This window comes from Dermacentor silvarum, chromosome 6, assembly GCF_013339745.2.
Source record: "Dermacentor silvarum isolate Dsil-2018 chromosome 6, BIME_Dsil_1.4, whole genome shotgun sequence".
NCBI lineage: Eukaryota > Metazoa > Arthropoda > Arachnida > Ixodida > Ixodidae > Dermacentor > Dermacentor silvarum.
The window spans coordinates 161,968,001-161,984,804 of record NC_051159.1 but is presented as its reverse complement, the minus strand read 5'-3'; the positions used below and the strand labels follow the sequence as shown (position 1 = coordinate 161,984,804).

General features: G+C 47.9%; 1 protein-coding gene across 1 annotated transcript in view; it reads left to right on the top strand.

Moving 5' to 3' along the window:
- The first annotated feature begins 240 nt into the window (after nt 1-240).
- LOC119456318 (probable G-protein coupled receptor 158) overlaps nt 241-16,804 on the top strand; it is a 213,687-nt gene continuing 197,123 nt past the window's right edge. The window contains exon 1 of the mRNA XM_037718016.2: nt 241-811. The gene's annotated coding sequence lies outside the window, so the exon portion shown is untranslated. The remainder of the gene's footprint in view (nt 812-16,804) is intronic.

The window sequence follows — 16,804 nt, the reverse complement described above, 5'->3', positions numbered from 1 at the left end:
TTCCTACTTGTATTTTGTTTCCCGCCACGAAGAAGGTGGCGCAGCATTGGCTGCGCGCTCGCGCGCGCGGCCCGCGGTCGATTCTGGACGCCGCGAGCGCTGGGCGCGCGCAGCCGCCTCGCACACACAGACAGACACTCACGCACAGACACAGCGCAGAGCGAGAGCCCGAAAGCGGGAGGGTGGCGGCAGGGGTGCCTGCGCGCGGGGGGACCGGAAGACAGAGCGGGAATCGGCAGCCGCGGCGCGTCTGCGCAGTGCACGGCGCTCCCTCGGCGCTGGCCAACATGGCGACCCTCGACGCCGGACGACCTTCGGCGTCGCAGCAACGCTTCTCCTTCCGGCGGCCCAGCCACGGCGCACCGACGTCGACCCCGGCCGAGCTCGAGCCCACGTCGTAGCCCTTTAGCTGCCAGCGGCGGACACCACTCGCTCGGGGTGTTCCGACGGGACAGCCTCAGTGACGCCTCTTCTTCTCTTTCCCACCGAACTATCCCGAGCGAGGAAACGAAGGCTTCGCCTAGCGGGCCTCCCCCCCTCTTCTGCGAGCCTCGAGTGAGTGAGAGAGTGTGAGGTGGGGGGAGACCTGCGGGGGGGCGGCCCCCCGCCCGTTCAACCGCCTCCCTCGCCTCCGCGGCGGTGGCTGGTCCGCGAGGAGGCGCGATGCCCTGGGCGCCTCAGCAGCGCACGCCTCGGCGCTGCGCCGCGGCCCGGGTCGGCCTGCCGCCGCCGCTGCTATCGCCGCCTTCTCCGGACCACAGCGCAGGCACCCAAAGCCCGGATTACCCGCGTCGCCAGCAGCGCTACTAGGGTAAGTCGCGATAGGACCGATCCCTCACGAACGCTGTCCACGGCGTGCAAACCGTGCGTGCGTCCGAATGCGCAGCGCGGGCCTACCTAAGTGCAAAAAACTGACACGATCACTCCGGTTAATCGTCCGAGAAGCACCTTTCTTCACGAAACTATTACGCGTGTGGCATGCACAGCAGCTCATTTCGTCTTGACCACGCAGCATGCTCCTTCTTTATTGTTCTCACTGTCAAAGCGACAAGAAAATAAAGGGAAAAATAACGTCATGCCGAGATGTCAGAAAAATCAAGCACAAAGTCTGCCTCTTGACATCAGTCTTTGACGTCTCCACGCTGCTGGACGGTTCGGGGTTAGAACAGAGCATGTAGCTTGAAATGTCACAACTGACTCTTATAGTTAGTGCAGTAATCTGCTGCTGTAACAATAAGGTGCCTGCTGAGGCCAAGGAGTGAAGGCCATGTTCAAGCGCATTTAAGAAATGACAACATTACGCATGCAAGCGCGATGGGTTCAGCATTCCTTCATTGTTTCCTTCGTTGGATGAAGCGTAGCTCTGTAGTATGTCTCGAACTGCCACTGCTTAATGTGATACCACTAGTTAACGACAATGTCACCTAATTGACAAGGCGTCAGAGATTATGACAGCATTCCGCTTAGAATTAAAAACCGATTCCTTCTAAACGGTAGCTATTAGTTCCAAGTTTGTTTCAGATAATTCTCCAAACCTTATCCCTGGCACGGAAAGTTATGATTAGTAATTGAACTTCGGGTAGACGCGACGTCATTGTCACCGTTCTGATGGTAAGTACATCTTCACCGATGCAAGGCCAAATCAGCGCGCTAAACGCCCTACATTAAGAAAAAAATTAACGCTTGGTGCTCATGAGTGAGGGGGATTACTGCAGTGGCAAACGGAGAGAAAAGTGATCGTAAATGTGTGCGCAGAGCCCCCAGCCACCATAATGTACAAGCCACCAAAAATATAGTGTATATCTATTACCACTTGCACGCACTTGGCCAAAACACGGAAAACAATGTCATGTTTTATTGTGGGCAAGTAAAACACGAAAGCTTGGACTGTATCCTCTGCAAAATGCGCACCCATACCAACCATTTCGCTGAGGGCGGACTTTTATTCAAGAGCTGCGTACTGGCATAATCTATGTTGTGCCGTTCAAGGCGTGCGGGTAAGAGCTGGAGATTTGAACTCCTTTTGTGTGTGTATGTGTATGTGTTTTGTGTATTCTTCCATCACCTGACAAACACTAAACCGTCTGCCTGTCTGTCTGCAGTAAAACAAAACCTCCCCGACAGGTCCTTAACCAGGGGGAGCATTAGGAGCTCCTAACACCCCACAGAATGATCGCCGCGGCGATATACTGCTCAGCACAACTTACATGCCATTGTATTTACGTACATGTGAATATGTGCATTATAGCTCTATACTGTCATATTTCAGCGATGTGCTTCGTCTGCACGATAAAATTTGTGAATATAAATCTTTCAAGATGGCCGCCGTTGCTGCCGTAATACCCATCCCAAAATTAATTCCTGTGTACGGCCCTACTCCTCGACTACTATGGCATGCGCTTGTTGAGAGAACCCAAGCACCCTTTGTCCTGCGCGAGAGCACCTTGTGAGACATTCTACAGCAACATGATTGTCCCACTTATAAGTGTCATAGACAATGAGTTGATGACGTGCCGTAACAAGCTTCGTTTACCCCGTATTCTAGAACGTCCCTCCACCGAACATTTCACCTCACCTCTACTCAAGAAAGTAGACAGCAGCGCCATCACTCGACAGAAGTAGTCACTGCAGTTTACGATCATGCGGGCAATTATTGAGAAGTGAAGCGTCTTCATCAGTCAAAGGGCGGCGTTGTGCTCAACTCGGTGAAGTAGGGGAAGAGCTTCGAGCCGAGGACCTTTTGGAAATACGGGGTTTAGACCAACGCCACCTAGATAGTACAGGGCCTGTTCACTCCGATCCATGACGTGATGCTAGCTACCTGGCCCGACCGCCATAGAATCTATAATGGGAATGCTCCCGAGTGAGCAGCGGCGATTTCGACGTCACCGCTATCGTAACACCATGCTTGGCAATGGAAATTTCTATCCAGTTAGCATGACGTCATGGATCGGAGTGAACAGGCCTTGTCTTATTTTGGTGGTGTTGGTTAGACTCTTTCCGCGACTATACTGCTGTGATACGGAAACACACACACTCAGCGTCGCGTTTTGCTTTTTCTCCGCCCGACATCGTTTAGCCTCTGCGGCTTCATTCCAGCGCATGCTCTCAAAGCCAAAGGAACTACCTGTCTTGCTGACTAAACCGATTCTCATAAGTCCATTAAAGCTAAGTACTGTTGCGTTAGCTAAGTAGTTACAAGGAAGGCCAGCTGGAAGTGACGAACGTTCATGGCTACCCCTATGCCACAATGTCAGGCGTAAGCTTTCAGCGAGACTCTCGTCGAAGCAGTTCGCCACAATAGCTATCTCTTCGACCACCTAAAACAAAAATGACTGTTCGCACTTCATTCAGCTTCTCTCTTTTGCCCACCAAAGTCAGGCGCTGACGGCAGCAAAATATATCACCACAATCTGCGCATCACGGGGCACTGCAGCCTTATCTTCTACATTCGTGATTACTATTTGAAAAAGAATTAAAAATTGCGAAAACTCATGGCATATGTTTCTAGCTCCTTTGCAATCTGCAATCTTATCGCCGTCAGTGCTGAGATGTTCTAATAAATTTTCCTCATCTAATGAACTATAATATTCCTTAAACTGAACAAGGTTATTTTTGCGGGTTGTGTCTTGCCCAATAAAAGAGAGTTGTACAGTTAATTAAGCAGGGGAACAGGGTTCTTCGCTTTTATTCTTTAAATTCTTTTTTTTTTTTTGTCACGCTATTGATCTGCTTCACCCGTCCTTTAGTTATACTTACCAGAAAAAATTACGCGTGCGACAGGATTCTAGTATCCCTTCATTAGGTACAACAAGGTTTACATAATCGTACCCAGAGGTTCAGCGCGCATGCCTGTCTGAAGCAGGGAGCTCTGACGTCCATCGTCATTGCGGTAGTATCAGAACAGCGTGCATACTCCAGCAACTCGGACATGATGCTGCGAACTGTACAACAATGACCGCAAGAGCCACGGTGCAGCTAAACCGTAGTATTTTATATAACTAAAAAAGGAAAAGAAAACCAAGCGAAGTGCCACAGTCCACGCCTGACATTATGAACATAGAACTTCTTAAGAAAACTAGAATGTGACACTCGCGTCGCTTCCCGTGCTTTGTGAATTCCTGCTGCGTTTCATGCACCTTGTCCACATTTTCAGGCCGATTGAACACACCAAAAAAGATCGTGCTTTAGCAGTCTAGCTTTCCGGAAGCTCACATTCTGAATCAACTATTTTTGATGCGGCATTTCGGTTAGATGTGCCTTTATCAGCACGGTTATGGTCACGATGACCTTCGGGTACACTCTTACATACCCTTGACCGACACGTATTCAGTACTTGGTCAGTATTTGTTCGTTATTCAGCACTTAATGAATAGCTTGTCTTAATCGTATTCTCTTCTTCGCTTGATGAGGAGCTGCAGTACAGGGATTCGCCACCCGAAATTATAAACATGGATGAACAGTGCTTCTTTCTTGCACGCTTTGCCATCATGAAAGCGCACACGACCATCACTATAGTTATCAGATGCGTATATAAATCCCTTGCAGTATGCTATTCATCACAGAGACCTGTAGTGTGGAATAAAAAAAGAGAGAAAAAAAAAGAGAGCGGTTGTACTCCTGTCGGTTGAGCGTTCGTATATAGGGTCCGGGGTGTAAGCAGTTGGATATTGTTTTCTTTACACAAAGCTTTGACACCAGACGTAGTTCTTGCAGCTCGTGACAAGTTTAAGGAGTAGTATGATGATAATGATACTCAAGTATGGCACGTAACCACTTTGGAAAACACCGAGGAATCGGGCGGCAGCAGAAAACGCAAGTAAAAATGCACTCTAAGGAGAAGAAAAGAATAGCGAGACTCTTATGACTTCGTTCTCCTTCTTGAAGCTTTGTCACATATCTGTTCGGATCGCTGTATTTTATGGGTTTCTTCAATTGCGCCCTATCACTTGGTTCCTTGATGCTCAGACATCTATGATTTTTTGCCGCCATCTTTATTGCTCCCTACCTAATATCCTCTTTTCACCACAGTTAATCTCCTCTACCTTCTTGCCGACGTAGCTCTGCCCCTTCTCCTGATACGCAGCCAAGCAATCCCAATATCTGCTCCTGAATTTTAGATGTCATGTGTACGGCTTTGACTGTTCCTCGGATGCAAAAAGCTTCAGCCACTTGCATCCTCTTAAATTTGTAACTCCTTTGCAACTGCTCTGGCTCCATACAGCAGTGCTTGTCGTTTTGTTCGCCAGTCATTTTGTCTTTATCTTGCTTGTAATGAGTGACTTTTCAATATGTTTTCAAATGTTTTCTTCTTCAAATTTTAAGCGATACCTCCTCCTCATTGCCGTGTATCTCGTCTAGTCTTAGGCCTTGGACTAAGTGATTTCTCGTGTTGCAGACATCGCACTTTGTTCGGCTCTTGCCTACATGTTAACCATTTTTCGCTAAATACTAACTTCAATGTTCTTAGTTTATCTCGAGAAGCTTTTTTTACACATTGTACAGAGGACAGGAAGGCGCGTGTGGATGAAGTTCCAAGGTGCTTCTCCGTCAGAACATCCGTCATTCGTTCAAAAGGAAGTCTGCTGTTTATCTTTTTTTCGTTTATTTTTTTTTTTTCAGAGTTAACTCCGAATGTTCGTTCTTGCATCCTTACTCCATATTCCCTCCTTGATCTAGACCTATTTCTATGAGGCATTCCTATAGTTTTTCTTTCTGACAATTCTGAGCTCATGCCTGAACACTGCCTCCGAAGCTTTCCCTAAATGAATGAAGACGACGGTGCGCATAAATGCTGTTGTGTCTGTTGCAACGTCGAGAGCAATACTTCTACATTCACTTCTTAACAGATCTCATTCTGCTACTGGTATCACAATACTCACTAATTTATATATATATATATATATATATATATATGAAGGAGAAGAAAGAAAACCAAGGAGCCCGATTTTTATTAGTTCCCATAAGAAGCCGACAAACAATGACACCAAGAACAGCAGAGGGGAAATTACATGTAGTTCTTGAATGACTTAATGAAAGTAGAAATAAACGGAAATGAAAGTGGGTTTATTTATCAATTCCTTATTTCAATTAAGAACTAAGAATTAAGAAGGGAAGCGCAGTCGAGGACGGCAGAAAACTAGGTGGGGTGATGAAGTTAGGAAATTTGAAGGTGCAAGTTGTAATCAGCTAGCGCAAGGCAGGGGTAATTGGAGATCGCAGGGAGAGGCCTTCGTCCTACAGTGGACATAAGTATAGGCTGATGATGATGATGATGACTAATAAAAATCAGGGCCCCTTGATTGTCTTTCTCCTCCTTCATTACACAGCGAGGGTCTCGAATCTGGCAGGCTTGATGCCTTACGGTAGCATGTGTTGGTTTATTAACCAGTTGCCTTCACCCAAAAAGTTCAAGTAGACGTGACGCCTGTGGCGGAAAGGATGTTCCACATCCGCCGCCAAGGCCGTGAGTGGTGGCCCTGGCTAACATACTCCGAGGGTTAGTTCTAGCAGATAAACATAAATACCCCAGAAAGTGGATGGGAAAACGGCGCCTTGTAGCGCAACTGGTAAGAGCATCGTACGCGTAATGAGAAGACGTGGGTTCGTGTAGCACATGCGGCCAGTTGTTTTTTTTTTCATCCACTTTCATTTCCATCATTTCCATTTATTTATCATTTTTTACAAGTAGTTTCCCCTATACTGTCCTTGGTGTTATAGTTTGTTGGCTTCTTATGATGATATCATATCTATAACCCCTAGTGAAGGCGTTTTACACCAGGGATGGGCTATTACACTAGAGTTAATTGTTATACAATTGCTCGAATGTTAAAGAACTGTTTATGCAAAGGCTATTTCTCACGTTCTAAATAGGCTACGCTTACAAGCGGCCGCGACCTCCGTGTGCATGTCATTGGGTTTGCCCACGTCTACTTAAAAAGAATGGCGGTAAATAGTCACCCTAGCTTCGTGTAACGCTATAATACATCTCGGTGTTCGAAAGTTCGTACGTTATTATCCTTATCTTTAATAAATAATCGGTAAACAACAATGGGCTCCGCCAGATATTTTGAATCGTCACTGACTTGCGCGAACATAACCAAAAGAACACACAAAGGTTTCCTACGGTTGCCACTCCACCTAATATATGGCTGCTGTTTGCCTTCAGTGCCCATCTTGTTGCGGTAACAAAACAGTTCTTATATGGAATACACTCTATTCATATTCGATGTTATATAGGGACTACTCATATTTGAAAACTCCATGGGGCATGGCGGGAAATGAAGTACCGAACTATACGAAAGGAAACTGTCAGGCGGCTTTGATCTAGTGGCCACTTCAATGGTGATCTGGAAACTGCGATGGCGACGGCCTAGGAACAGTGGCATAGCTAGTGGTAGTGTTTTGGTGTTTGGAACATTCCCCCTTCCTCACAAAATTGAATGCCCTCTTCTACTTTTGTCGCTCTAATCTGCCTCGTTGTCTCTCGTGGACACATTACGTGTTTGGCGATGCTGGCGCATGCGCCAAATCTGTGACATGACCAAAGAAGTCGAGCTGTCAAGGCTGCCGCCGTACAGAATCGCGTGCGCTGATTTGTGCGTCCCATAAATATCTCGCAAATATTTTATTAGCGATATCGTGGTACTTATTGAAGCGAGTTCTAATTGCGATTCCATGGCAGACACTTAATGCAGGTGTTACACGAATGAAGACCTTCCTGTGTAGCGCTGTATTTGTCATTATTTCTTCCTGTGATTTCTGTGTCAACTCTGTGCTCATATCCGAATCGGATCAACCTTAGTCCGAGAAACTAATCTTCGTGTGATAATCATAAAGAAGGCAATTCGTAATTCTTCGAGCTTTAAACGTTTCGTGAACTCGTACCGCGATAACAATAAATAATCCCGCCACTCACGAACAATGATTTAGAGACAGAAAGCGAAGGAAAGACCGTGAGGTTAGCCAGTGTAAGTACCGGCTGGCTACCGTGTGCTGAGAAAAGGGATTAAGGGAATAAAAAGAGATAGAAGAAACAAATAAAAAAAAATAAAGTGAGAAAAGTTCACACAATAACGCAATGCTACGCGCTACAACGTTCAAAGTCGGTCGCACAATTCACAAGCCCCCAAGAACTTGAGCAGGGCCTTTAAAGCCTTCATTGCCAAAACCCGTCTGGACCAGTGTCCTAGAACTTATTCCTCTGTGAAGGGACGATCGTCCAGTTTTTCGAGCGCAGTCGCGAGCACTTTTCTTGCCCCGTTGAAACGGGGACAGTCACAGACGAGGCGCCTGATCGTCTCCTCGCAGCCACAGTTGTCGCAAGCAGGGCTGTCGGCCATTCCAATGCGGAAGGAATAGGCGTTCGTGTATGCCATACGCCGAGCCACAGGCGGCACAGAAGTGTTGCTTCCGATCGTGGTAACCCTAGTGGAAGACGGAGTTGCCGACGTGGATCCAATCTGTGGAGGCGTGCGTTGCTGAAGTCACTGGTGTTCCACAGAGTCTGAGTAAGCTCACGTGCAAGGGAGTGAAGCCTGGTGGCTGCATTTGTTCTCGACTGTGGTATTGATATAGTATGGGCACCATCGTGGGTCGATCGGGCAGCGTCATCAGCACTGTGATTTCCCGAAATTCCGCAGTGACCCGGTATCCACTGGAAGGTGATGTTGTGCCCCTTGTCGATTGCGGAATGGTGAAGTAGTCGGATGTCTCCGACTAATTGCACGTTAGGTACGTGATTGAAAGGGGACAGCAGGCACTGGAGACCTACCTTCGAGTCACAAAAGATGGACCACGACTGTGATGATTTGGGACCAATAAATTGCAGAGCAGCACGGATAGCTGCGAGTTCTGCAGCCATCGATGATATAATGTGAGACGTCTTGAATTGGATGGTGGCAGATTTCGCGGGAAATACCACTGCTCCAGTTGAACTTTTGGAGGAGACAGAACCGTCCTGTGTAAACGTGGATGCATTCTCTGTGCTTTTCATGCATGAATGAAAGCACGGTTTGTTTGAGCGCGAATTATAACATCTCCGTTTTCTTTTTGATACCGGGAATTCCAAGATGGGCTTGGAATGGATGCAGGCACCACAGTTGTAGAGATGATCGTGCTGCAGGCGTGAAGTTCGACGGTTAAGTTCCATAATTGGAGGCGATAATCCTGCTAAACGCTGAACAAGGTCGAGCAGCAGGAAGGGAGGCGAGATTATGCGATGGAAGTCGGGCGAAGTGCCTGATGTGCATCCTTAAAGCGTTGACTGCGCAAGCTCAAGTGCAAAGTTTGTGCAAGCTCAAGCTTTGCGAATTTGTCTTGGCCTTCCCAGGTGTACATCGATGGCAGCAACAATAGCCATCGCGCATGAACATCCCATCAATACGAACGATGATGTAACTTCTTTCTGGCACAAGTCAAACCACCTAACAGATTGGTACAGAAATGAAAAAAAAAAATGAAAAAGCCGGAAGCTTGCACTGGGCCGCCCAAAGTTCAAGACACAGCGAAGCTGGCCAATATGCCGACATTGCGTTCCACCGCGTTGCAATGCCGACAACGCGTTCCAGCAGACCCGCTCCGTGAGTGCGTGTCTCTCTCTCTCTCTCTCTCTCGGACTTACCGCCGTGACTGCGCGTTGCATAGCGCAGCTAACAACCGCGACACCGCGTTCCACCGCGTTTCAATGCCGACTACGCGTAAACCCTCTCCGTAAATGCGTCTCTCTCTCTCTCTCTCTCTCTCTCTCATTTTCTTTATTTCTCTCCCGAGCATAGCGCGCAAAACCTATTCTTCAGCTCGCAGAGCATTGGCACGAGCGCGTGCGAACGCGCCAGCTCTGGACGAAGACGAAGACGCTCGAACGCAATCATATGGTTCGCATAAATGCAAATTTTGCAAGCGTAGCTGTATAGCCTTCAATAAATAAAAAAAAATTGCTGTATACCCTAGTGGTTACGACGCTCGCCTTGGGACTGTGGGTACGCGGGTTCAAATCCCGCCTCGGAAAGAAAGTTTATTTTCTTTCATTTCTTTCTTCATTGCTGATGATATTTTCTTGATACGAAGCACAAATTACGGCTAGCTTAAACAGCTTCGCTGTTAATAGGAACGGGTACGCGCTTTACTGCTAGCAGTTCACTGGCTTAAACCACACAATCCTTGCGGAACACACAAAGTTTCCAGCAGACACGTCTGGATCGACTGCACCGCTGTCTTCCACTTGGCCCTCCACCTGGACTATCCCGACCCGAGACAACAGTACTTTGCCGACTGTGACTTGGCGTCGCTTTCACAAAATCTTTTACGTTCCGCATCAAAAGGGAACTTGGTGCTGTTTGTGCTCACTGCTGGGGGCAGCGAGGAAACTATTGAGCACGTTCTTTGTCTTTGATACAGCGCACGCAGGCAGTCACTCGTGACCGCCGTGGCTTGTATTGACGACCGGCCGCTTTCAGAACAGTCTTGGAACGCCGGCCTATATATAAAGTCGTCGCAGCACATGATGGTCAAAGTACTCTTGACATTTTTACGTTCGAGTGGCCTCACAGAGAGAGACTGCAGTTCTCACAGATGTTCCGCACTTTATCTATTTCTTTTTTCGCGCCATTCGTGCTATTCATTCCGTCTTTCTTTTCTCCTTTCCTTATGATTCCCTCAGTTCAGGGTAGCGAACCAGAAGTTCTTCCGGATAAGCTCCCTGCCTTTCCCACCTCATTTCTATCTCGTTCGAACGCTTTGCAGCATCGCCATGTCCTTTGACACTCCCTCGCTTTCACTCCCGGTGCCCTGTCTGAGCACTGTTTATTTGACCCGCGACAATATATGTTGAATATGACCACTTGAGGTTGCAGATCACGACAGCTACTTCCTGATTGCGTAGTAATTTGTTACCGGACTGAACAGTCAAAGAAGACCTCCCGCTACGCTTCCACTGCTTTCAGAGAGAACTTGCCCAACGTTAATGTCGATCACTGCTCCAAATTGCCCTCCACTCCAACGTGTGCGAATAACGGGATTCTCTCAGACAAGCAGTCACGTTCCTCCGGAGACAGTTTCTCGTCCGCACAAAACGTGTTCCTATACCGCGGTCACCGTTCTTTTCCTCTCCGCTCGTCCCTAAAGTTCCCACTTCCCCACCGAGCCCTGCAAAACGTCGCAATCTTGTTGTTTCGCTTCCCTACGAGCCCTCTGGCTTTCATCTGCTGTTGTCGCGTAGGAAGAATAGTCATGTGGGCGGTAAAGGGTCCGGCTTGTCAGGACGAAACCAACGCCCGCGGCGCGAAACTGTCGAGCCCCTTCTCTTCGCGGTAGCGCTTTTCTCTCGCCTGCTCCATCGGGCGTCTGGCGAACCGGAGTAGAATCAGCGCTGGGGACAGTTTCATTAGCGCGAGCCTCGCAGCCAGCGCGCAGCAGTAGTACTACATCACTCTCGTGGTTCTTTTTTTGTGTGTGTCTCTCACTCACTGCCGTTGCCTTTCTCCCTTTCTCCCTTTCTCCCTGCCCCTTCGAAGCGCACAACGCGTCCAAGCCGAGCTTTCGCGACGACAACAGAAAGGCCGGTCGGCGCGACGGCGGCTGCTGGCGTTGATCATTAAGCGCCCTAGCACGACGACGGCGGCAGCAGTAGCGCGACGCTTCCCCATTCTCTCAGGCTGAGCGTCGTTGTCGTCGTCCCTTCCTTTCGAACAATGTGATTCACCGACTAGCAGGAGGTCAGTCGGTTCACTCCCAAGCTCTGCACTCCTGCTGCGCTGTTGCTATTCTATCTTGTCTGTCGGAATGCGCCCGAGAGCGACGAATAAAACGAAATGGACGAAGAGAAATCCAAGAGACACAAGTTGCGCACCGTTGTCGCCGAAATGAGAGAACCGAGCCCCTTACTCACACCAGCCCCTCCGTTTCCCTTATTCCGGGACTGCTGGCTCCCCATTACTCACGGCGCGCTTATCACGGCCTGCTAATGGCCTGGCCCTAAAACGGCGCCCGGTTTGCAAACGGCTCGGCCGGCCGGCCCGCTGATAGCAGCCGGGTAAAGGAAGTGCGTGTACGCTGGCCGGCAGGCTAGGCCTTTACTCCTTGGCGCGCGGGTCGTCTCTAGTAGCATCATCGGCGCGTGGCCGCTAATGGGATGCGGTGGGAGGTGGGTGGCGATGTGAATGCCGGTATAATGGGAAGAAGGGAACGGTCCATCTGTTTGGCCTGCGTCGACCGGCTAGACGAGACAGTCGCCGACTCAGCTGCTATACTGTGACGCTGTCATCCCGCGTCGGCCTTCTCTTCTCCGGTCTTGAAACATCTGACGGAAAGCGTAGGCAAGAGTAAGTTCGAGGTCGGGAGAGCTTATGGGAATGATCTGTCAGTGGGAAGCGCGTGAAATGCAAGCGATTACGCCAAAAAACTTAGTTACACGTAATTCATGAATTAGTCGAATTTAGTTTTGCATTTTCTTACACTAATATTTTAGCTTTAATATTTTCTCCTCAAACCGTTCTTTTTTTTTTTACCTTTTCTCAGTAGCCGGCATGTGCCATCGTTGACGATCATCATTACTACCAAACGTTTCATCCTTTTGGATCCTCACAAGAGGGTAAGAAAATTTATTGATTTCGGTCAAATGTACCGAACACTGTAAACTATGAACCGGTTATATGCTTTCCGAAAACAGGATTCGTTTCCGCCGAGATCATGTATGAGCCATTTCCTCTGGCAGTTGTGGCACCCAGCTTGGGCTGAGTTTTTCGCGGTTGCTGATTTTTATTGTTCTTGAAATCCATTTCACAGAAATAACATGCATTGGAAGCAATCTTAAAGAAACGCCGAGATGAATAGCCGTCGGCAACATCGCCATTTTACTACTAAAACGCGATCTGAAGCAGTGAATTAGCTGTGGTGAAAATATCATTCATGCAAATTGGCACGTTCAAGAAGTCAGGGAAGCATACAGGGCGGGTGAAGACTTCACGTATCAATATTGGAGGAACAGTAGCGAGGGAAAGTACGTTTATAAAAGGAATCGGTGACCCGCCGCGGTAGCTTAGTGGATATGGCGCTGCGATGCTGATTGATCTGGACGACCCGGGTTCGATCCCGACCGCGGTGACCACATTTTTTAGGGGGGGGGGGGGGTGCAAAAGCGCTCGTTTACGTAGATTTATGTGCACATTAAAGAACCCCATGTGGTCAAACGTTTACCTGGAGTCCCCCATTACGGCGTGCCTAATAAACATATCGCGGTTCTGTTTTGTGACTCGAAAGCAGCGCTTCAAAGCGTGTGAAGTTTACGACGTAGAAATTACGACCAGCTGGTGTCCCAAATCAACGAAATTTGCCATTGCGTTTCTGAACGAGGACATGAAATAATCTTTCAGTGGCTGCCGGGACATTGGGGGATCGTTGGTAACCACCTCGCCGATGACGCTGCCCGACGTGCCCAGGCTGGAGCACCGACACTCCTTACACCTTCATCGTGAGCAGACGCTGCAAAAGAGCTTCGCATTCTCGCGCGTACCGTCACGTTGAGTTACTGACATACTCCGCATAACTCTAACCGTCGATTATACAGCCTCGACCCATCACTGAAACTGCAATTAACAACAAACCTTTCACGACGTGACGCAACACTTTCGTGTCGGTTCTGGATAGGAGTATCATTCACTAACTCCTACAATTATCGTATTGGAATGGCGGACTCACTCATGTGCGCTAAGTGCAAGTGAGAAGAGACCCTCAGTCATATTCTGCGCCACTGTTCTCGCTTCAATAAACAAAGCCAGACTCTCCAGTGTGCCTTGAATAGACTGTACGATATGAGATTTACAGAAGCAAAGGTCTCGGTAGCCTAGGCTCACAGCTCATCAGCCCAGAAAGCCATTCGAGCTCTTCTACAGTACCTGAAGGCGACAGAAACGAGTGCCCTACTTTAGATATGCTGCACATTGCTCAGTGCGTGCGAAATTGCGATCAAGGCTCGTGTCATCTCTCTCTCTCTCTTTCACTGCCCCAACCCCCTCGCCACGTATAGGGTAGCAAACTGGACAAGGTCTGGTTAACCTTCCTGCCTTTCCTTCCTCCCTTTTCTCTCTTTCTCGCTCTATGACGTAAAACCCCAGAATTTAATTTAACACAATTGTAAGTTGAGCAACTCGGTACGCGTTAATAATTCATACACCGGGGACGAGGGAGAGACATGCAAGGAGGCTACTCTACACTATGCGAGGTGAAGTGATATAAAAAAAAAAGAAAAGTTGCTAGAGGTGATGCGCGATCACGCACAACAGCGTTCACTGCGCATTCGAAGGCGGTCGCAGAGCCCATTCGTCTTTACAAAGAGCCGCAGAACACAGCGCGAAACGGAATACTAGGGGATCAGACAAGACACAGCGCTTACTTTTGACTAACCATGCCTCTTAATGTATGTTACAAAACATTATTACAAAATCAGCGATGTGACAATCACCATCAACCGGCATAAGAAAAAAAAAAAAGCATGTTCCCTTTCGCGTCGATGTTATCGCAGGCTGGCTGACTCAATGATGTTCACCTTTCGCAATATAAGAATGCTTCCATAATCCCTCTAATGAGTGCATTCTTGCGCCTAAGCGAAAAACTGGTATCTTGAACCAAACCCTTGCCTTCTCTAGCGATGCTGCAAGAGCAAGTATGCGTAAAAATACAAAGCCCTTCTGTCTCTGCAGCGGCTTGAAGGAGCTACTAGAACGCCGGACTAGATGAATGTTCCAGCTTCCAGCCTTGACGCTTTGGCAATCATCTGAAAGATGTTTCCATGCGGCTTGCTCATTTGACGGGCACGAGTAAACCAACTTCAGAAGAGCCGTTATCTCACTGTGTCTTTTCCTGCGCCTGTGCTGTAAGTAGCTACTTCAAAGGAAACTCTTGACCTCAACTTATAATCGCTGAATTCATAATGCGCTTGCAGATTAGCCACCATCGTCAAAACAATAAAACAGCTTAATGATGCATAAATTGTGCCATGCGGTATTTAGGAAAATGGCCAGAATTTGTTTTTTTCAAGTCGTTATATGACGTCCTACTGCTGAAAACGTACTTATAAGCCCTCACTGTATATCCTGCACCCTCCGTTTTTTGTTATTTTCTTCCTATTTTTTCCGCCAGTATCGTTACAGCATTAATGCGCAAGAATTCCCGAATGCCGTTTTAAGAAAGCTGTACACTCACAGTACGCTTTCCTTTTCCCGCAGACGATGCCGCTATCCACGATTCGATTAGCGCTGCCTAAGAACTAAGTAGATCGAAACGGCCAGTAATGTGCAACCCTCCGACGACGATTGACACTAAGGTTTGAATCGATCCCGCCGCGGTGGCTCAGTCAGCTAAGGCGTTGCGCTGCTGCGCACGATATCGCGGGATCGAGTCCAGGCCGCGGCGGCCGCATTTCGATGGAGGCGAAATGCAAAAACGCCCGTGTGCTTGTGTTTCGGTGCACGTTAAAGAACCCCAGGTGGTCAAAATTAATCCGGAGCCCTCCACTATAGCGTGCCTCATAATCAGAACTGGCACAGTAAAACCCCAGAAAGATGAAGAAGAAGAAGAAGGTTTGAATCGAAGGCAACCGATATTCGACAAGAATGGAGGAGTATTATCTGCTGATATTCAGCTTATTTCATTCCTTGTGCAATTCGTTCTGCACGAAAGAATAAGATATCTAAGGAGCGGGCAAGCCCTGGACGTGGAGACACGACCCTGAGTTGATGACAGCCTTTCCTCATGTTGCCCTTGAAATCAAGAAACGGAGAAAAAAAATTGTAAGAAAAAGGAAATATTGCATCAAAGGCCAGCTTTGCTTTCGTTCGTTGAAGACGTGCGCAGCTAGAACGCTAACGTAGCTTACATATTAAAGTGCGCGCAGCTAAATCAAACGGCGCTCCAACGGCAAAATTTTATTTGTTTTAGAGATCGACAGCACACGCTGTGTTCCCGAGATACGAGCAGTTTCCCTCTCTATATTTATTAGTACTGTCGCTTCTCATTTACGAGTTTAGAACGACAGTTTGAGTAATCCTCTGTCCGCAGCATTCGCCACAAAGCTCGCGATCGGCTCTATCCTGCGTGTTCCCGAGAGACAAGACATTTTGTGGCGCTGGAGTTGCACTAGCTAATCCTTCGATGGAATCCATGCATTCGTGGTTTAGTTGTGAAGCCAACAAAAAGCTTTGCACGAGCGCCATCATGTACAGGGCTTCCATGGTACTTTCTTTTATTGATACTGTTGTGAAATAGGCAATAGAAATGAGGAAAAAGCGAAACAGTCACGACCTCAGTATCGCCATCGCTTGGCGTTCTATTGGTGCTCGAACTATATAACCGACGCTCTGCAACGCTGGTCATGTTTGTTTTTATCACTTTTAAAGTAAATCTAATTACGCTGTGAACATGCATGTGTGAATACTGTGAAGTTTGCATGCGCTGCTCTTCGTACTATGAAAAAAAATGACGAAACACCACTTTCAGTTGAAAATATATAAGCAAGTTCCTGTACTCACCGAATATAGAAGCACGCGGCTGTCGTATATATCAACGCAGAAGTGCCATAAACGGCGCAGTTAAAGTGGCCCAAGACGGTCTACCAACCACACTGACCCTATAATAAGGTTACATATTACACATGCAGTTCAAAACGATGTTCTACGTTCGACGCAGGGGTCCCGATCGGCGCTGGCTTAAAGCTCTCAAGGCTAAGCAACGTCAAGCCGCCGTCAGATTTAACCCAGACAATGAAGACGCATTTATAGCGGATTAACCTCAACAAACACGGGCTGTAAAG